We start from the raw sequence: 22,500 nt of genomic DNA, 5'->3' as shown, positions 1-22,500 counted from the left end.
GAGAGAGGAGGAACTAAATGGAACGAGAGAGAGAGTGAGAGAGAGAGAGAGAGAGAGAGAGAGAGGAGGAACTAAATGGAACGAGAGAGAGAGAGAGGGGGAACTAATCGGAACGAGAGAGAGAGAGAGGGGGGAACTAAATGGAACGAGAGAGAGAGGGAACTAAATGGAATGAGATGGAGAGAGAGGAGGAACTAAATGGAATGAGAGAGAGAGAGAGAGGGGGAACTAAATGGAACGAGAGAGAGAGAGGGGGAACTAAATGGAATGAGATGGAGAGAGAGGAGGAACTAAATGGAACGAGAGAGAGAGAGAGAGTGGAAACTAAATGGAACGAGAGAGAGAGGGGGAACTAAATGGAACGAGAGAGAGAGGAGGAACTAAATGGAATGAGATGGAGAGAGGGGGGAGGGGGAGAATTACATGGAATGAGAGAGAGAGCGAGAGAGATAGTGGGAACTAAATGAAACGAGAGAGAGAGAGAGAGATGGAGTGGTGAGAAACGAAAGAGAAAGAGAGAGACCAAGGAGGGCCTACAGCAGCACCTAGATCAGCGTTTGTTAACTAGGTTTGGCTTCGGGCCACATTGTTTCTGAGCTAATAGTCAACGGGCCAGAACATAATTAGCATATAATATTATCACAATTAATAGGCCTACACTACAAATGTAACATGTTTAACACATCTAATTAGTTCATAATATGTTCAGTGACAATAAGATAATCATTTTGATCTGATTATGCTCATAAAATCCCCAATTCTATTCAATTATTATTTATGTCTATTTCTCTGTGCGTTGATTGGTGGGGAAAAACAGGTCTACGTAGCCTACTGTAGGCTACACTACTTTAATGTCAACATTCGTTCAGAACAATTAACTTGATAGCGAGAGAAAATGTCACTCTCAAAAAGTATCAAAAGAAAGGTGGATAATGAAAATGGAAGTTTGAGGGAAGAATGGACAGAAGGATATATATGTTCACCTTACCGTCTTTTTCCACTGCCAAGCCTGTGTGTCTTATTTGCAATGAAGATGTAGCTGTTAACAAGAATTCAATCTCAGACGTCATTATGAATCTAAGCATGGAACTTTCAAAGTGGCCTTCCCGCCCCAGACAGAGGCCCTAACCGCAAGATACACAAACAGCTTTTTGGGCCGACACATTCTGCCACTTAAACGAGCTGAATCTGCAGTTACAAGGAAGAGGGGAAACAGTGGTGGACACGGTGGGAAAAGTGGAGGCCTTTACTAGGAAGCTTGAGTTGTTCGATTTGGACATGTGATCTGGCTGCTGCACTACAGCACACTGAAGAACCCACAGGCAGAGGGACCAGGCAACAGCATTGTTACAGAGGTGATGGAAGATATCATCAAGCAGCTGAGGGACAACTTCTCCACCAGATTTGAAGACTACAGCATGCCCAAGGATATCATTGTGTTTGTATGTGATCCTCTCACAGTCCACCCTGGTGGAGAATACTCCTCCCTTGCTAAGAAAATGATACCCTCGCCAGATGAGGGTGCAATTCAAACTGAGCTGATTAAATTCCAGACATCGAGCTAAATCAGGAATGCGCACAGGAGTTCTGAGTCCTTGTGTGCGTTTTGGGTGGCATGCTCCGAGGAATACAGCACAATAAAGATACTTGCATGTTATGTGCTAACAATGTTTGGATCGACTTACACCTGCGAGTCCTCATTTTCCTCTAAGAACACAATCCATTTTTTAACCAGGCAGGTCAGTTAAGAACAAACTCTTATTTACAATAACAGCCTAGGAACAGTGTGTTAACTGCCTTGTTCAGGGGCAGAATGACAGATTTTTACCTTGTCAGCTCGGGGATTCAATCTAGTAACCTTTCAGTTAGTGGCCCAACGCTCTGACCACTAGGCTACCTGCCGCCCCTACAAGACTCCGGACAGAAAACGGTTTTCACATAAGTCAATCAAGGACTGCCTGCACATCAAAATCACATTCATCTCACCAGACATCCACAAGGTTGTGTCTGAGGGGGAAATGCAACTTTTCTCATTAAGTAACTTAGTGGCCTATATGACTGTATTTAGTAAATACTAATATTATTGTGAGAGGTTATCCAGGGATGTTTATGTCTGACAGTATTTAGTAAATACTAATATTATTGTGAGAGGTTATCCAGGGATATTTAGGTCTGACAGTATTTAGTAAATACTAATATTATTGTGAGAGGTTATCCAGGGATATTTAGGTCTGACAGTATTTAGTAAATACTAATATTATTGTGAGTACTTATCCAGGGATATTTAGGTCTGACAGTATTTAGTAAATACTAATATTATTGTGAGTACTTATCCAGGGATATTTAGGTCTGACAGTATTTAGTAAATACTAATATTATTGTGAGTACTTATCCAGGGATATTTAGGTCTGACAGTATTTAGTAAATACTAATATTATTGTGAGTACTTATCCAGGGATATTTAGGTCTGACAGTATGTTTTGTTTGTTCAGCCGTTTCAGGAGCAGGCTATCCTCATACATACATTCAGACACAGACATCGCCTTTTTTTCTTTACATTATTAGCATGTTACATTTTTATCCAGTTGCAATTGTAAGTAAGCCTAATAAAACAAATCTCACTTCGATTAGGCCATCTTTTCTTTTCTTTATAAGATGCTGTTAAGCCTCATAGCCTACCTCAGCCAGTTAAGTTATTTTATATAGGTCTAGGTCAGATGAAATATACTCAAATTAAGCCCTCATTGTTTGTAAAGTCAAATTAAAATGAAGATTATTGATGAAATGAATTACTCGACTGGTGTAGGTTTTCTCCATCTGTTGCTGTGCGCCACTTGCAACACACGCTATATTTTCAGCACCAGGTGCTGTTCACATCCTATTGATTGTGCTATATTTGCAGCTTTACCTTTCAGCACCACAAAGTGGTCCGCTGCCTTCTTTATTAGTTGACTGTCTCCTGCATTCTCTCTCCTCCTGCAGTTCCATTTCAAATGCAGATTTAGCGTTATTTAGGGAGGGTAACTTCCTTCTTGGGAAATTGCATTTGGGACTTGAGAATATTTTATGATATATCTTTTTTTTAATGAAAACCCCATTTATAACTAATTTGGGAGGTACCTCGACCTAAACATCAGCGCCACAGGTAACTTCCACAAGGATGTGAACGATCTGAGAGACAAGACAAGAAGGGCCTTCTATGCCATCAAAAGGAACATAAAATTCAACATCCCAATTAGGATCTGGATAAAAATACTTGAATCAGTTATAGAACCCATTGCCCTTTATGGTTGTGAGGTCTGGGGTCCGCTCACCAACCAAGAATTCACAAAATGAGACAAACACCAAATTGAAATTCTGCATGCAGAATTCTGCAAAAATATCCTCTGTGTACAACGTAGAACACCAAATAATGCATGCAGAGCAGAATTAGGCCGATACCCACTAATTATCAAAATCCAGAAAAGAGCCGTTAAATTCTACAACCACCTAAAAGGAAGCGATTCCCAAACCTTCCATAACAAAGCCATCACCTACAGAGAGATGAACCTGGAGAAGAGTCCCCTAAGCAAGCTGGTCCTGGGGCTCTGTTCACAAACACAAACAGACCCCACAGAGCCCCAGGACAGCAACACAATTAGACCCAACCAAATCATGAGATAACAAAAAGAGAATTACTTGACACATTAACTAGAATGCTATTTGGCCCTAAACAGAGAGAACACAGTGGCAGAATACCTGACCACTGTGACTGACCCAAACTTAAGGAATGCTTTGACTATGTACAGACTCAGTGAGCATTGCCTTGCTATTGAGAAAGGCCGCCGTAGGCAGACCTGGCTCTCAAGAGAAGACAGGCTATGTGCACACTGCCCACAAAATGAGGTGGAAACTGAGCTGCACTTCCTAACCTCCTGCCAAATGTATGACCATATTAGAGACACATATTTCCCTCAGATTCACAGATCCACAAAGAATTAGAAAACAAACCCATTTTGATAAACTCCCATATCTACTGGGTGAAATACCACAGTGTGCCATCACAGATGTAAGATGTGTGACCTGTTGCCACAAGAAAAAGTCAACCAGTGAAGAATATATTTATGTTTATTTATTTTCCCTTTTGTACTTTAACTATTTGCACATAGTTACAGCACTGTATATAGACATAATGTGACATTTGAAATGTCTTTATTCATTTGGAATGTTTGTGAGTGTAATGTTTATTTTAAATTTTTTATGATGCCCACACATATACTGTGTGTGTTAGTGTGTGTGTGGACATCATATCTCTACATATACTGTGTGTGTTAGTGTGTGTGTGGACATCATATCTCTACATATACTGTGTGTGTTAGTGTGTGTGTGGACATCATATCTCTACATATACTGTGTGTGTTAGTGTGTGTGTGGACATCATATCTCTGCATATACTGTGTGTGTTAGTGTGTGTGTGGGTATCATATCTCTACATATACTGTGTGTGTTAGTGTGTGTGTGGACATCATATCTCTGCATATACTGTGTGTGTTAGTGTGTGTGTGGGCATCATATCTCTACATATACTGTGTGTGTTAGTGTGTGTGTGTGTGGGCATCATATCTTTACATATACTGTGTGTGTGTGTGTGTGTGGGCATCATATCTTTACATATACTGTGTGTGTTAGTGTGTGTGTGTGTGTGGACATCATATCTCTACATATACTGTGTGTGTTAGTGTGTGTGTGTGTGTGTGTGTGTGTGTGGACATCATATCTTTACATATACTGTGTGTGTTAGTGTGTGTGTGTGTGTGGGCATCATATCTTTACATATACTGTGTGTGTGTGTGTGTGTGTGTGGACATCATATCTCTACATATACTGTGTGTGTTAGTGTTAGTGTGTGTGTGTGTGTGTGTGGACATCATATCTCTACATTTAGTGTGTGTGTGTGCATCATATCTTTACATATACTGTGTGTGTTAGTGTGTGTGTGTGGGCATCATATCTCTACATATACTGTGTGTGTTAGTGTGTGTGTGTGTGTGTGTGTGGACATCATATCTCTACATATACTGTGTGTGTGTGTGTGTGTGTGGGCATCATATCTCTACATATACTGTGTGTGTGTGTGTGTGTGTGGGCATCATATCTTTACATATACTGTGTGTGTTAGTGTGTGTGTGTGGGCATCATATCTCTACATATACTGTGTGTGTTAGTGTGTGTGTGTGTGTGTGTGTGGACATCATATCTCTACATATACTGTGTGTGTTAGTGTGTGTGTGTGGACATCATATCTTTACATATACTGTGTGTGTTAGTGTGTGTGTGTGGACATCATATCTTTACATATACTGTGTGTGTTAGTGTGTGTGTGGGCATCATATCTTTACATATACTGTGTGTGTTAGTGTGTGTGTGGACATCATATCTTTACATATACTGTGTGTGTTAGTGTGTGTGTGTGTGTGTGGGCATCATATCTCTACATATACTGTGTGTGTTAGTGTGTGTGTGTGGGCATCATATCTCTACATATACTGTGTGTGTTAGTGTGTGTGTTAGTGTGTGTGTGTGGGCATCATATCTCTACATATACTGTGTGTGTTAGTGTGTGTGTGTGTGTGTGGGCATCATATCTCTACATATACTGTGTGTGTTAGTGTGTGTGTGTGGGCATCATATCTCTACATATACTGTGTGTGTTAGTGTGTGTGTTAGTGTGTGTGTGTGGGCATCATATCTCTACATATACTGTGTGTGTTAGTGTGTGTGTGTGTGTGTGTGTGTGGACATCATATCTCTACATATACTGTGTGTGTGTGTGTGTGTGTGGGCATCATATCTCTACATATACTGTGTGTGTTAGTGTGTGTGTGTGTGGGCATCATATCTTTACATATACTGTGTGTGTTAGTGTGTGTGTGTGGACATCATATCTTTACATATACTGTGTGTGTTAGTGTGTGTGTGTGTGTGGGCATCATATCTCTACATATACTGTGTGTGTTAGTGTGTGTGTGTGTGTGTGTGTGGGCATCATATCTCTACATATACTGTGTGTGTTAGTGTGTGTGTGTGTGTGGATATCATATCTCAGCATATACTGTGTGTGTTAGTGTGTGTGTGTGGGCATCATATCTCTACATATACTGTGTGTGTTAGTGTGTGTGTGGACATCATATCTTTACATATACTGTGTGTGTGTGTGTGTGTGTGTGGACAACATATCTTTACATATACTGTGTGTGTGTGTGTGTGTGGGCATCATATCTCTACATATACTGTGTGTGTTAGTGTGTGTGTGTGTGTGTGGATATCATATCTCTACATATACTGTGTGTCTTAGTGTGTGTGTGTGGACATCATATCTTTACATATACTGTGTGTGTTAGTGTGTGTGTGTGTGTGTGTGGACATCATATCTCTACATATACTGTGTGTGTTAGTGTGTGTGTGGGCATCATATCTTTACATATACTGTGTGTGTTAGTGTGTGTGTGTGTGTGTGTGGACATCATATCTCTACATATACTGTGTGTGTTAGTGTGTGTGTGTGGACATCATATCTCTACATATACTGTGTGTGTTAGTGTGTGTGTGGGCATCATATCTTTACATATACTGTGTGTGTTAGTGTGTGTGGACATCATATCTTTACATATACTGTGTGTGTTAGTGTGTGTTTGTGTGTGTGGGCATCATATCTCTACATATACTGTGTGTGTTAGTGTGTGTGTGTGGACATCATATCTTTACATATACTGTGTGTGTTAGTGTGTGTGTGTGTGTGTGGGCATCATATCTCTACATATACTGTGTGTGTTAGTGTGTGTGTGGACATCATATCTCTACATATACTGTGTGTGTTAGTGTGTGTGTGTGTGTGTGTGTGTGTGGGCATCATATCTCTACATATACTGTGTGTGTTAGTGTGTGTGTGTGTGTGTGGATATCATATCTCTACATATACTGTGTGTCTTAGTGTGTGTGTGTGGACATCATATCTCTACATATACTGTGTGTGTTAGTGTGTGTGTGGACATCATATCTCTACATATACTGTGTATGTGTGTGTGTGTGTGTGTGTGTGTGTGTGTGTGTGTGTGTGTGTGTGTGTGTGTGTGTGTGTGGACAACATATCTTTACATATACTGTGTGTGTTAGTGTGTGTGTGTGTGTGTGTGTGTGTGGGCATCATATCTCTACATATACTGTGTGTGTTAGTGTGTGTGTGTGTGGGCATCATATCTTTACATATACTGTGTGTGTGTGTGTGTGTGTGTGGGGGCATCATATCTCTACATATGCTGTGTGTGTTAGTGTGTGTGTGTGTGTGGACAACATATCTTTACATATACTGTGTGTGTGTGTGTGTGTGTGTGTGTGGGCATCATATCTTTACATATACTGTGTGTGTGTGTGTGTGTGTGTGTGTGTGTGTGTGTGTGTGTGTGTGTGTGTGTGTGTGTGTGTGTGTGTGATCTGTCCATTCCTGTCTTCTACCTGATCTGTCCATTCCTGTCTTCTACCTGATCTGTCCATTCCTGTCTTCTACCTGATCTGTCCATTCCTGTCCTCTACCTGATCTGTCCATTCCTGTCTTCTACCTGATCTGTCCATTCCTGTCTTCTACCTGATCTGTCCATTCCTGTCTTCTACCTGATCTGTCAATTCCTGTCCTCTACCTGATCTGTCCATTCCTGTCTTCTACCTGATCTGTCCATTCCTGTCCTCTACCTGATCTGTCCATTCCTGTCTTCTACCTGATCTGTCCATTCCTGTCTTCTACCTGATCTGTCCATTCCTGTCTTCTACCTGATCTGTCAATTCCTGTCTTCTACCTGATCTGTCCATTCCTGTCTTCTACCTGATCTGTCCATTCCTGTCCTTTACCTGATCTGTCCATTCCTGTCTTCTACCTGATCTGTCCATTCCTGTCTTCTACCTGATCTGTCCATTCCTGTCCTCTACCTGATCTGTCCATTCCTGTCTTCTACCTGATCTGTCCATTCCTGTCTTCTACCTGATCTGTCCATTCCTGTCTTCTACCTGATCTGTCCATTCCTGTCCTCTACCTGATCTGTCCATTCCTGTCTTCTACCTGATCTGTCCATTCCTGTCTTTACCTGATCTGTCCATTCCTGTCTTCTACCTGACCTGTCCATTCCTGTCTTCTACCTGATCTGTCCATTCCTGTCTTCTACCTGATCTGTCCATTCCTGTCTTCTACCTGATCTGTCCATTCCTGTCTTCTACCTGATCTGTCCATTCCTGTCTTCTACCTGATCTGTCTTCTACCTGATCTGTCTTCTACCTGATCTGTCCATTCCTGTCTTCTACCTGATCTGTCCATTCCTGTCCTCTACCTGATCTGTGCATTCCTGTCTTCTACCTGATCTGTCCATTCCTGTCTTCTACCTGATCTGTCTTCTACCTGATCTGTCTTCTACCTGATCTGTCCATTCCTGTCTTCTACCTGATCTGTCCATTCCTGTCCTCTACCTGATCTGTGCATTCCTGTCTTCTACCTGATCTGTCCATTCCTGTCTTTACCTGATCTGTCCATTCCTGTCTTCTACCTGATCTGTCCATTCCTGTCTTCTACCTGATCTGTCCATTCCTGTCCTCTATCTGATCTTTCCATTCCTGTCCTCTACCTGATCTGTCCATTCCTGTCCTCTACCTGATCTGTCCTCTACCTGATCTGTCTTCTACCTGATCTGTCCATTCCTGTCTTCTACCTGATCTGTCCATTCCTGTCTTCTACCTGATCTGTCCATTCCTGTCTTCTACCTGATCTGTCCATTCCTGTCCTCTACCTGATCTGTGCATTCCTGTCTTCTACCTGATCTGTCCATTCCTGTCTTCTACCTGATCTGTCCATTCCTGTCTTCTACCTGATCTGTCCATTCCTGTCCTCTACCTGATCTGTCTTCTACCTGATCTGTCCATTCCTGTCTTCTACCTGATCTGTCCATTCCTGTCTTCTACCTGATCTGTCCATTCCTGTCTTCTACCTGATCTGTCCATTCCTGTCTTCTACCTGATCTGTCAATTCCTGTCCTCTACCTGATCTGTCCATTCCTGTCTTCTACCTGATCTGTCCATTCCTGTCTTCTACCTGATCTGTCCATTCCTGTCCTCTATCTGATCTTTCCATTCCTGTCCTCTACCTGATCTGTCCTCTACCTGATCTGTCTTCTACCTGATCTGTCCATTCCTGTCTTCTACCTGATCTGTCCATTCCTGTCCTCTACCTGATCTGTCCATTCCTGTCTTCTACCTGACCTGTCCATTCCTGTCTTCTACCTGATCTGTCCATTCCTGTCTTCTACCTGATCTGTCCATTCCTGTCTTCTACCTGATCTGTCCAGTCCTGTCCTCTACCTGATCTGTCCATTCCTGTCCTCCACCTGATCTGTCCTCTACCTGATCTGTCCTCTACCTGTGAATGGATTAACAGAAGAGCTTAGTACCTCTTTAATTGATTAACTGTGCTTGCCTCTATCACACACACACACACACACACGCACACACACACACACGCATGCACACGCACGCACGCACGCACGCACGCACACACACACACACACACACACACACACACACACACACACACACACACACACACACACACACACACACACACACACCTTTCCTATCAGTTGTGCATTTATTAGGATTAATGTGTTTGTTGTCCTTGAATGATTGATGATTGCAGGGACCACAGGTGTTGGCTGTGTACAGCTTCCCTCTAGTGTCACCTCTGCTTTCCTCCCCATCGTTCTGCTCCCCATCTCTCAGCTTCCCTCTAGTGTCACCTCTGCTTTCCTCCCCATCGTTCTCTCTCTCTCTCTCTCTCTCTCCCTCCGTCTCTCCTACTCGTCATCACTCCTTTATTTTTCTCTCCCCCCAGCTGTCTCTTGTTTGTCTGGCCCCCCTCAGGGCCAGTGGTTATGTTCCAAATGGCCCCTATTCCCTATAAAGTGCACTACTTTTGACCAGGGCCCATAACCCATTCCCTATAAAGTGCACTATTGCAGGGTGCTATTTGGGATGCTGACAGGGTGAAATGAGACATTGGGCTCTAAATGAATGTTCTGTCTGGGGGGGGGTGAAAAGATGGAGGGAGACAGAGAAGAATAAATGAAGGGAGAGAGTGAGAGCCAAAGATAGACATTGAATTCTCAATTACAGCTCCCAGGGAAGCTGAAGGGAGGTACAGCTGGGGCCGTATGTATCAAGTGTCTCTGAGAAGGACTGCTGATTTAGGATCAGTTTAGCTTTTTGGATTATTAAAATGGACTACTGATCCTAGATCACAACTCCTACTTGATACATACGGCCTCTGGTGTTGGCTGAGAGGAGTGGAGAGGAAGAGTCCCGGAAGGACGGGGACTCTGTTTCTCCTCCTCTCCCTAGGTGTTCTGACAGGTGATCAGTACCAGAGACTCTGGTCTTACACACACACACACACACACACACACACACACACACACACACACACACACACACACACAGACAGACAGACAGACAGACAGACAGACAGACAGACAGACAGACAGACAGACAGACAGACAGACAGACAGACAGACAGACAGACAGACAGACAGACAGACAGACAGACAGACAGACAGACAGACAGACAGACAGACAGTTAGTTTAACCCAGGTAGCTAGTCTCGCCCTATTCAGACAGACAGACAGACAGACAGACAGACAGACAGACAGACAGACACACAGACACACAGACACACAGACACACAGACACACAGTTTAACCCAGGTAGCTAGTCTCGTCCTATTCAGACACACAGACAGACAGACAGACAGACAGACAGACAGACAGGTAGCTAGTCTCGTCCTATTCAGACACACAGACAGACAGACAGACAGACAGACAGACAGACAGACAGACAGACAGACAGACAGACAGACAGGTAGCTAGTCTCGTCCTATTCAGACACACAGACAGACAGACAGACAGACAGACAGACAGACAGACAGACAGACAGACAGACAGACAGACAGACAGGTAGCTAGTCTCATCCTATTCAGACACACAGACAGACAGACAGACAGACAGACAGACAGACAGACAGACAGACAGACAGACAGACAGACAGACAGACAGACAGACAGACAGACAGGTAGCTAGTCTCGTCCTATTCAGACACACAGACAGACAGACAGACAGACAGGTAGCTAGTCTCATCCTATTCAGACACACAGACAGACAGACAGACAGACAGACAGACAGACAGACAGACAGGTAGCTAGTCTCATCCTATTCAAATCATGCAGCTCCAATATTGACGCACTAGTATCAAGTGTGTGTCTGTTTCCCCGTCTCTCGTTTCTCTCTCTCTCTGTCTGTTTGTTTGTCTGTGTGTGTGTGTGTGTGTGTGTGTGTGTGTGTGTGTGTGTGTGTGTGTGTGTGTGTGTGTGTGTGTGTGTGTGTGTGTGTGTGTGTGTGTGTGTGTGTGTGTGTGTGTGTTTATTTTATTGGCGCTGCGCCCCTGTGTGTGTTTGCTCTCTGGTGACATCAATGTGTAGGGACGTAATTTTAGGACAGTAAAACCATTGTGTGTTGTTATCAATGTGTGTGTGTTGACTAAAAGTGACTGATGGGGTTCATAGCCTGGTTGTCATGAAACAGAAAGAAATAGGCAGGCAGGCAGCAGGCAGGCAGGCAGGCTGGCAGGCAGGCAGGCAGGCAGGCAGGCAGGCAGGCAGGCAGCAGGCAGGCAGGCAGGCAGGCAGCAGGCAGGCAGCAGGCAGGCAGGCAGGCAGCAGGCAGGCAGGCAGGCGGGCAGGCAGGCAGGCAGGCAGGCAGGCAGGCAGGCGGGCAGGCAGGCAGGCAGGCAGCAGGCAGCAGGCAGGCAGGCAGCAGGCAGCAGGCAGGCAGGCAGCAGGCGGGCAGCAGGCAGGCAGGCAGGCAGGCAAGCAGGCAGGCAGGCGGGCAGGCAGGCAGCAGGCAGGCAGCAGGCAGGCAGGCAGGCAGGCGGGCAGGCAGCAGGCAGCAGGCAGGCAGGCAGGCGGGCAGGCAGGCAGCAGGCAGGCAGCAGGTAGGCAACAGGGAGCAGGCAGCAGGCAGGCAGGCAGGCAAGCAGGCAGGCAACAGGCAGGCAGAAGGCAGGCAGCAGGCAGGCTGGCAGCAGGCAGGCTGGCAGGCATGCAGGCAGGCAGCAGGCTGGCAGGCAGGCAGGCAGCAGGCAGGCAGCAGGCAGGCATCAGGCTGGCAGGCAGGCAGGCAGTTCCTATAAATAACTGCTGATATGAAGAATCGTAGATGAGAACAGATAGCTGTGAGTGTATCAGAGACGTAACAATTTATAAGCCTTGTCATAAGACTTATAAGATGAATTGTCAGTACTCCAACCATAACAAACATCACACCCTGTATCATTGGTTTGGGGTGACTTCTACCTACCATGGAACAAGTGTATACTCTGTATTCCGAAAGTATTCAGACCCCTTGACTTTCTCCACATTTTGTTACGTTACAGCCTTATTCTAAAATTGATTAAATAGTTTTTTTCCCTCATCAATCTACACACAATACCCCACAATGACAAAGCAAAACCAGGTTTTTAGAAATTTTAGCAAATGTATTATAAATAAAAAACTTCAATATCACATTTACATAAGTATTCAGACCCTCAGTACTTTGTTGAAGCACCTTTGGCAGTGATTACAGCCTTGAGTCTTCTTGGGTTTGACGCTACAAGCTTGGCACACCTGTATTTGGGGAGTTCCTCCCATTATTCTCTGCAGATCCTCTCAAGCTCTGTCAGGTTGGATGGGGAGCGTCGCTGCACAGCTATTTTCAAGTCTCTCCAGATATTTTCGATCGGGTTCAAGTCTGAGCTCTGGCTGGGCCACTCAAGGACATTCAGAGACTTGTCCCGAAGCCACTCCTGCATTGTCTTGGCTGTGTGCTTAGGGTTGTTGTCCTGTTGGAAGGTGAACCTTGGCCCCAGTCTGAAGTCCTGAGCCATCTGGAGCAGGTTTTCATCAAGGATCTCTCTGTACTTTGCTCCATTCATTTTTGCCTCAATCCTGACTAGTCTCCCAGTCCCTGCTGCTGAAATACATGCCCACAGCATGATGCTGCCACCACCATGCTTCACCGTAGGGATGGTGCCAGGTTTCCTCCATATGTGACACTTGGCATTCAGGCCGAATAGTTAAATCTTGGTTTCATCAGACCAGAGAATCTTGTTTCTCAAGGTCTGAGTCTTTATGTGCCTTTTGGCAAACTCCAAGCGAGCTGTCATGTACCTTTTACTGAGGAGTGGCTTCCATCTGGCCACTCTACCATAAAGGCCTGATTGGTGGAGTGCTGCAGAGATGGTTGTCCTTCTGGAAGATTCTCCCATCTCCACAGAGGAACTCTAGAGCTCTGTCAGAGTTCACCTTTCTGACCAAGGCCCTTCTCCCCCGATTGCTCAGTTTGGCCGGGAGGCCAGCTCTAGGAAGAGTCTTGGTGGTTCCAAACTTCTTCCATTTAAGAATGATGGAGGCCACTGTGTTCTTGGGGACCTTCAATGCTGCAGACATTTTTTCGTACCCTTCCCCAGATCTGTGCTTCGACACAATCCTGTCTCTGAGTTCTACGGACAATTCCTTCGACCTCATGGCTTGGTTTTTGCTCTGACATGTACTGTCAACTGTGGGAACTTATATAGACAGGTGTGTGCCTTTCCAAGTCATGTCCAATCAATTGAATTTACCACAGGTGGACTCCAATCAAGTTGTAGAAACATCTCAAGGATGATCAATTGAAACAGGATGCACCTGAGCTCAATTTTGAGTCTCATAGCAAAGGGTCTGAATACTTATATAAATAAGGTATTTCTGGGGTGCTTTGGTAATACATTTACAAACATTTCTAAAAACCTGTTTTTACTTTGTCATTATGGGGTAGTATGTGTAGATTGAGGACATTCTTTTATGTAATCCATTTTAGAATAAGGCTGTAGCGTAACAAAAGCTGGAAAAGGTTAAGGGGTCTGAATACTTTCCGAAGGCACTGTATTTCCGCTGCGGTAGTTGAGTATGAGTTGTGTTGTATTATGTTGGCCATGGTCATATCATTATGCAGTAAGGTCTATCTAATACACTCTAGTCTACCTTGTCTTTCTGGTCTATCTAATACACTCTAGTCTACCTTGTCTTTCTGGTCTATCTAATACACTCTAGTCTACCTTGTCTTTCTGGTCTATCTAATACACTCTAGTCTACCTTGTCTTTCTGGTCTATCTAATACACTAGTCTACCTTGTCTTTCTGGTCTATCTAATACACTAGTCTACCTTGTCTTTCTGGTCTATCTAATACACTAGTCTAGCTTGTCTTTCTGGTCTATCTAATACACTAGTCTAGCTTGTCTTTCTGGTCTATCTAATACACTAGTCTAGCTTGTCTTTCTGGTCTATCTAATACACTAGTCTAGCTTGTCTTTCTGGTCTATCTAATACACTCTAGTCTACCTTGTCTTTCTGGTCTATCTAATACCCTAGTCTAGCTTGTCTTTCTGGTCTATCTAATACACTCTAGTCTAGCTTGTCTTTCTGGTCTATGTAATACACTCTAGTCTAGCTTGTCTTTCTGGTCTATGTAATACACTCTAGTCTAGCTTATCTTTCTGCTGTCTTCTTTCTCCTTCTTGCTTTCTACCCCCTTTTTGTATTTATCCTCTCCCCCCTTCTCCCTCGTTCCACTGCTCTAATCCCTTTAACTGGCCTATGGTTGCCGTGCATTGTGGTTATTGTAGTTTTTATAAATGTGCTTAGAGAGAGGAGGAGAGAGATTTGGTCTATTACTTTCACTCTCTCACTTTTTCTCTCCCCGTCTCTCTCTCTCACACTTTTTCTCTCCCTACCTCTCTCTCACTTGTGTGGGGTCAAGATAAGCAAAAGGCTTTGTCTCATGCAAAATGTGTGTGTGTGTGTGTGTGTGTGTGTGTGTGTGTGTGTGTGTGTGTGTGTGTGTGTGTGTGTGTGTGTGTGTGTGTGTGTGTGTGTGTGTGTGTGTGTGTGTGTCTGTGTCTGTGTCGCGTACACATATTTAGCAGTAGTTTAGCAGTAGTGTAATGAAAAGCGTATGTTCCTAGCTCCGACAGTGCAGTAATATCTAACAATACAAAACAACACACTTAAATCCCAAAAATAAACCAAATATAGAAATATTAGAAAGAGCGATGTCAGAGTCCGGAATATAAATATATATTGATGATGGTGTGTATAGACAGTATGGACAGTACATGAATAGAAAAGGTGTGTACAGCAGTAGTTATATAGGATGAGCCTGGACTAGAATACAGTATATACAGCTGAAGTCGGAAGTTCACATACACCTTAGCCAAATACATTTAAACTCAGTTTTTCACAATTCCTGACATTTAATCCTAGTAAAAATTCCCTGTTTTAGGTCAGTTAGGATCACCACTTTATTTTAAGAATGTGAAATGTTCGAATAATAGTAGAGAGAATGATTTATTTCAGCTTTTATTTCTTTCATTACATTCCCAGTGGGTCAGAAGTTTACATACACTCAATTAGTATTTGATAGCATTGCCTTTAAATTGTTTAACTTGGGTCAAACATTTCGGGTAGCCTTCCACAAGCTTCCCACAAGAAGTTGGGTGAATTTTGGCCCATTCCTCCTGACAAAGCTGGTGTAACTGATTCAGGTTTGTAGGCCTCCTTGCTCGCACACACTTTTTCAGTTCTGCCCACAAATTGTCTATAGGATTGAGGTCAGGGCTTTGTGATGGCTACTCCAATACCTTGACTTTGTTGTCCTTAAGCCATTTTGGCACAACTTTGGAAGTATGCTTGGGGTCATTGTCCATTTGGAAGACCCATTTGCGACCAAGCTTTAACTTCCTGACTGATGTCTTGAGATGTTGCTTCAATATATCCACATCATTTTCCTGCCTCAGGATGTCATCTATTTTGTGAAGTGCACCAGTCCCTCCTGCAGCAAAGCACCCCCACAACATGATGCTGCCACCCCCGTGCTTCACGGTTGGGATGGTGTTCTTCGGCTTGCAAGGATCCCCCTTTTTCCTCCAAACATAACGATGGTCATTATGGCCAAAAAGTTCTGTTTTTGTTTTATCAGACCAGAGGACATTTCTCCAAAAAGTACGATCTTTGTCCTCATGTGCAGTTGCAAACCGTAGTCTGGCATTTTTATGGCAGTTTTGGAGCAGTGGCTTCTTCCATGCTGAGCGGCCTTTCAGGTTATGTCGACATAGGACTCGTTTTACTGTGGATATATATACTTTTGTACCTGTTTCCTCCAGCATCTTCACAAGGTCCTTTGCTGTTGTTCTGGGATTGATTTGCACTTTTCGCACCAAAGTACGTTCATCTCTAGGAGACAGAACGCGTCTCCTTCCTGAGCGGTATGACAGCTGCGTGGTCCCATGGTGTTTATACTTGCGTACTATTGTTTGTACAGATGAACGTGGTACCTTCAGGCGTTTGGAAATGGATGTCTACAATTTTTTTCTGAGGTCTTGGCTGATTTCTTTTGATTTTCCCATGATGTCAAGGAAAGTGGCACTGAGTTTGAAGGTAGGCCTTGAAATACATCCACAGGTACACCTCCAATTGACTCAAATTATGTCTATTAGCGTATCAGAAGCTTCCCATGACACCTTTTTCTGGAATTTTCCAAGCAGTTTTAAGGCACAGTCAACTTAGTGTATGTAAACTTCTGACCCACTGGAATTGTGATACAGGGAATTATAAGTGAAATAATCTGTCTGTAAACAATTGTTGGAAAATTACTTGTGTCATGCACAAAGTAGATGTCCTAACAGACTTGCCAAAACTATAGTTTGTTAACAAGAAATTTGTGGAGGGGTTGAAAAACGAGTTTTAATGACTACGACCTAAGTTTATGTAAACTTCTGACTTCAACTGTACATATGAAATGGGTAAAACAGTATGTAATCATCAAGTGACCAGTGTTCCATGTCCATGTACAGCAGTGCTGGGTAGAGTACCGGCTGGTAGCCGGGTAGTAACAGTGACTAAGGTCCAGGGCAGGGTACCGGCTGGTAGACGGGTAGTAACAGTGACTAAGGTTCAGGGCAGGGTACCGGCTGGTAGCCGGGTAGTAACAGTGACTAAGGTCCAGGGCAGGGTACCGGCTGGTAGACGGGTAGTAACAGTGACTAAGGTCCAGGGCAGGGTACCGGCTGGTAGACGGGTAGTAACAGTGACTAAGGTTCAGGGCAGGGTACCGGCTGGTAGATGGGTAGTAACAGTGACTAAGGTTCAGGGCAGGGTACCGGCTGGTAGAAGTGGTAGTAACAGTGACTAAGGTCCAGGGCAGGGTACCGGCTGGTAGATGGGTAGTAACAGTGACTAAGGTCCAGGGCAGGGTACCGGCTGGTAGACGGGTAGTAACAGTGACTAAGGTCCAGGGCAGGGTACCGGCTGGTAGCCGGGTAGTAACAGTGACTAAGGTTCAGGGCAGGGTACCGGCTGGTAGACGGGTAGTAACAGTGACTAAGGTCCAGGGCAGGGTACCGGCTGGTAGATGGGTAGTAACAGTGACTAAGGTCCAGGGCAGGGTACCGGCTGGTAGACGGGTAGTAACAGTGACTAAGGTTCAGGGCAGGGTACCGGCTGGTAGACGGGTAGTAACAGTGACTAAGGTCCAGGGCAGGGTACCGGCTGGTAGACGGGTAGTAACAGTGACTAAGGTCCAGGGCAGGGTACCGGCTGGTAGACGGGTAGTAACAGTGACTAAGGTTCAGGGCAGGGTACCGGCTGGTAGACGGGTAGTAACAGTGACTAAGGTTCAGGGCAGGGTACCGGCTGGTAGACGGGTAGTAACAGTGACTAAGGTTCAGGGCAGGGTACCGGCTGGTAGACGGGTAGTAACAGTGACTAAGGTTCAGGGCAGGGTACCGGCTGGTAGCCGGGTAGTAACAGTGACTAAGGTTCAGGGCAGGGTACCGGCTGGTAGACGGGTAGTAACAGTGACTAAGGTCCAGGGCAGGGTACCGGCTGGTAGACGGGTAGTAACAGTGACTAAGGTTCAGGGCAGGGTACCGGCTGGTAGACGGGTAGTAACAGTGACTAAGGTTCAGGGCAGGGTACCGGCTGGTAGATGGGTAGTAACAGTGACTAAGGTTCAGGGCAGGGTACCGGCTGGTAGACGGGTAGTAACAGTGACTAAGGTCCAGGGCAGGGTACCGGCTGGTAGCCGGGTAGTAACAGTGACTAAGGTCCAGGGCAGGGTACCGGCTGGTAGACGGGTAGTAACAGTGACTAAGGTTCAGGGCAGGGTACCGGCTGGTAGATGGGTAGTAACAGTGACTAAGGTTCAGGGCAGGGTACCGGCTGGTAGCCGGGTAGTAACAGTGACTAAGGTTCAGGGCAGGGTACCGGCTGGTAGATGGGTAGTAACAGTGACTAAGGTCCAGGGCAGGGTACCGGCTGGTAGACGGGTAGTAACAGTGACTAAGGTTCAGGGCAGGGTACCGGCTGGTAGACGGGTAGTAACAGTGACTAAGGTTCAGGGCAGGGTACCGGCTGGTAGACGGGTAGTAACAGTGACTAAGGTTCAGGGCAGGGTACCGGCTGGTAGATGGGTAGTAACAGTGACTAAGGTTCAGGGCAGGGTACCGGCTGGTAGACGGGTAGTAACAGTGACTAAGGTTCAGGGCAGGGTACCGGCTGGTAGATGGGTAGTAACAGTGACTAAGGTTCAGGGCAGGGTACCGGCTGGTAGCCGGGTAGTAACAGTGACTAAGGTTCAGGGCAGGGTACCGGCTGGTAGACGGGTAGTAACAGTGACTAAGGTTCAGGGCAGGGTACCGGCTGGTAGCCGGGTAGTAACAGTGACTAAGGTTCAGGGCAGGGTACCGGCTGGTAGACGGGTAGTAACAGTGACTAAGGTTCAGGGCAGGGTACCGGCTGGTAGACGGGTAGTAACAGTGACTAAGGTCCAGGGCAGCGTACCGGCTGGTAGCCGGGTAGTAACAGTGACTAAGGTTCAGGGCAGGGTACCGGCTGGTAGATGGGTAGTAACAGTGACTAAGGTTCAGGGCAGGGTACCGGCTGGTAGACGGGTAGTAACAGTGACTAAGGTCCAGGGCAGGGTACCGGCTGGTAGCCGGGTAGTAACAGTGACTAAGGTCCAGGGCAGGGTACCGGCTGGTAGCCGGGTAGTAACAGTGACTAAGGTTCAGGGCAGGGTACCGGCTGGTAGATGGGTAGTAACAGTGACTAAGGTTCAGGGTAGGGTACCGGCTGGTAGCCGGGTAGTAACAGTGACTAAGGTTCAGGGCAGGGTACCGGCTGGTAGATGGGTAGTAACAGTGACTAAGGTCCAGGGCAGGGTACCGGCTGGTAGACGGGTAGTAACAGTGACTAAGGTTCAGGGCAGGGTACCGGCTGGTAGACGGGTAGTAACAGTGACTAAGGTTCAGGGCAGGGTACCGGCTGGTAGATGGGTAGTAACAGTGACTAAGGTTCAGGGCAGGGTACCGGCTGGTAGACGGGTAGTAACAGTGACTAAGGTTCAGGGCAGGGTACCGGCTGGTAGACGGGTAGTAACAGTGACTAAGGTTCAGGGCAGGGTACCGGCTGGTAGCCGGGTAGTAACAGTGACTAAGGTTCAGGGCAGGGTACCGGCTGGTAGACGGGTAGTAACAGTGACTAAGGTCCAGGGCAGGGTACCGGCTGGTAGCCGGGTAGTAACAGTGACTAAGGTTCAGGGCAGGGTACCGGCTGGTAGCCGGGTAGTAACAGTGACTAAGGTTCAGGGCAGGGTACCGGCTGGTAGCCGGGTAGTAACAGTGACTAAGGTTCAGGGCAGGGTACCGGCTGGTAGACGGGTAGTAACAGTGACTAAGGTCCAGGGCAGGGTACCGGCTGGTAGACGGGTAGTAACAGTGACTAAGGTCCAGGGCAGGGTACCGGCTGGTAGCCGGGTAGTAACAGTGACTAAGGTCCAGGGCAGGGTACCGGCTGGTAGCCGGGTAGTAACAGTGACTAAGGTTCAGGGCAGGGTACCGGCTGGTAGCCGGGTAGTAACAGTGACTAAGGTTCAGGGCAGGGTACCGGCTGGTAGCCGTGGTAGTAACAGTGACTAAGGTCCAGGGCAGGGTACCGGCTGGTAGACGGGTAGTAACAGTGACTAAGGTCCAGGGCAGGGTACCGGCTGGTAGCCGGGTAGTAACAGTGACTAAGGTTCAGGGCAGGGTACCGGCTGGTAGCCGGGTAGTAACAGTGACTAAGGTTCAGGGCAGGGTACCGGCTGGTAGCCGGGTAGTAACAGTGACTAAGGTTCAGGGCAGGGTACCGGCTGGTAGAAGTGGTAGTAACAGTGACTAAGGTCCAGGGCAGGGTACCGGCCGGTAGCCGGGTAGTAACAGTGACTAAGGTCCAGGGCAGGGTACCGGCTGGTAGACGGGTAGTAACAGTGACTAAGGTCCAGGGCAGGGTACCGGCTGGTAGCCGGGTAGTAACAGTGACTAAGGTTCAGGGCAGGGTACCGGCTGGTAGATGGGTAGTGGTGACTACAGTCTGATGGCCTGGAGACAGAAGCTGTTTACCTCTCCATCCCAGCCTCTCCATCTCCTCCTAGATGGTAGTGGGTGAACAGGCCGTGGCTCGAGTGGCTGAGGTCCTCCATCATCTCCTTGGACTTCCTGTGACATCGGGTGCTGTAGGTGTCCTGGAGGGCAGGTAGTGTCCCCAGTGATTCATTGGGCAGACTGGAGAGCGTTGTGTGTGTCAGCACCGCTGTCTGTACGTGTGTGTTTAGATAAGGTGTGTGTGTCTGTGTGTGACCTCTCTCCCACATCCCTGGGCTCAGTGGAACAACAATTGGAAAAATACCTCGACTGACAGACGGGGCAGGAAAATGTTTTTCACAAAGTCTGTGTGTGTGTGTGTGTGTGTGTGTGTGTGTGTGTGTGTGTGTGTGTGTGTGTGTGTGTTTCAGCGTTTTACCACACCATCCCTATGCTATGTTTGAGCTTTACAATGCCAGCTCAAAGTAACAACCTATAAAACTAGCACACACACACACACACACACACACACACACACACACACACACACACACACAGACACACACACACACACACACACACACACACACACACACACACACACACACACACACACACACACACACACACACACACACACACACACACACACACACAGACACACAGACACACACACAGACACACAGACACACAGACACACACAGACACACACACAGACACACACACACACACACACACACACACACACACACACACACACACACACACACACACACACACAGACACAGACACACACACACACACACACACACACACACACACACACACACACACAGACACACACACAGACACACAGACACACAGACACACACAGACACACACACACACACACACACACACACACACACACACACACAGACACACACACAGAGTGATAAAGGGAAACAGTGCTACTGTGATGCAGGCTGGTTTACCGCAGCATGACAGCCGGACTATGACGTGGGCTTGACCTACAGTTCTGGTTTAATTCTAGTGATGCATGAGCTGCCCACCCACTCTAATCTCTAACCTGTAGTGTGTGTGTGTGTATTTGTTTGTTTGTGTTTCTGTTTGTTTGTGTGTGTGTGTTCTCTCCGTGTAGCCTACTGTCATATTATAAGCTAGTCCAGCCTGTCTGATGGTCTGTGTCTGTGTCTGTGTGTGTGTGTGTGTGTGTCTGTGTGTGTGTGTGTGTGTGTGTGTGTGTGTGTGTGTGTGTGTGTGTGTGTGTGTGTGTGTGTGTGTGTGTCTGTGTCTGTGTGTGTGTGTGTCTGTGTCTGTGTCTGTGTCTGTGTCTGTGTCTGTGTCTGTGTCTGTGTGTGTGTGTGTGTGTGTGTGTGTGTGTGTGTGTGTGTGTGTGTGTCAATGTTCTCAGGGACCAGTTGCATGGATGCACACCTGAGCTCAGATGATTTTATCAGGGATAGAGGGGAGAGAGGAATGATGGTTTTAATTATAATGAGGTAGCTGTAATTCCCTCCGTCTCCTCTCTTTCTCTCTGTCCTCCACCTCTCCCCCTCTCTTTCTCTCTGTCCTCCACATCTCCCCCTCCCTCTCTCTCTGTCCTCCACCTCTCCCCTCTCTTTCTCTCTGTCCTCCACCTCTCCCCCTCTCTTTCTCTCTGTCCTCCACCTCTCCCCTCTCTTTCTCTCTGTCCTCCACCTCTCCCCTCTCTTTCTCTCTGTCCTCCACCTCTCCCCCTCTCTTTCTCTCTGTCCTCCACCTCTCCCCTCTCTTTCTCTCTGTCCTCCACCTCTCCCCCTCTCTTTCTCTCTGTCCTCCACATCTCCCCCTCCCTCTCTCTCTGTCCTCCACCTCTCCCCTCTCTTTCTCTCTGTCCTCCACCTCTCCCCCTCTCTTTCTCTCTGTCCTCCACCTCTCCCCTCTCTTTCTCTCTGTCCTCCACCTCTCCCCCTCTCTTTCTC

General features: G+C 46.4%; 1 protein-coding gene and 1 long non-coding RNA gene across 2 annotated transcripts in view; one reads left to right on the top strand and one right to left on the bottom strand.

The window, feature by feature from the left end:
- Positions 1-22,500, top strand: part of LOC106577890 (arrestin red cell) — a 100,389-nt gene that overhangs the window by 12,362 nt on the left and 65,527 nt on the right. The window lies entirely within an intron of this gene.
- On the bottom strand, positions 8,560-9,133 carry LOC123728755 (uncharacterized). The gene is made up of 3 exons (XR_006760525.1): positions 9,084-9,133; positions 8,704-8,885; positions 8,560-8,593 (listed from the first exon to the last, which is right to left on the bottom strand). It is a non-coding gene; the product is annotated as an uncharacterized lncRNA (long non-coding RNA).

The sequence above is a fragment of the Salmo salar genome, chromosome ssa18 (assembly GCF_905237065.1).
Source record: "Salmo salar chromosome ssa18, Ssal_v3.1, whole genome shotgun sequence".
Lineage (NCBI taxonomy): Eukaryota > Metazoa > Chordata > Actinopteri > Salmoniformes > Salmonidae > Salmo > Salmo salar.
This window is presented reverse-complemented; position numbering and strand designations above follow the sequence as displayed.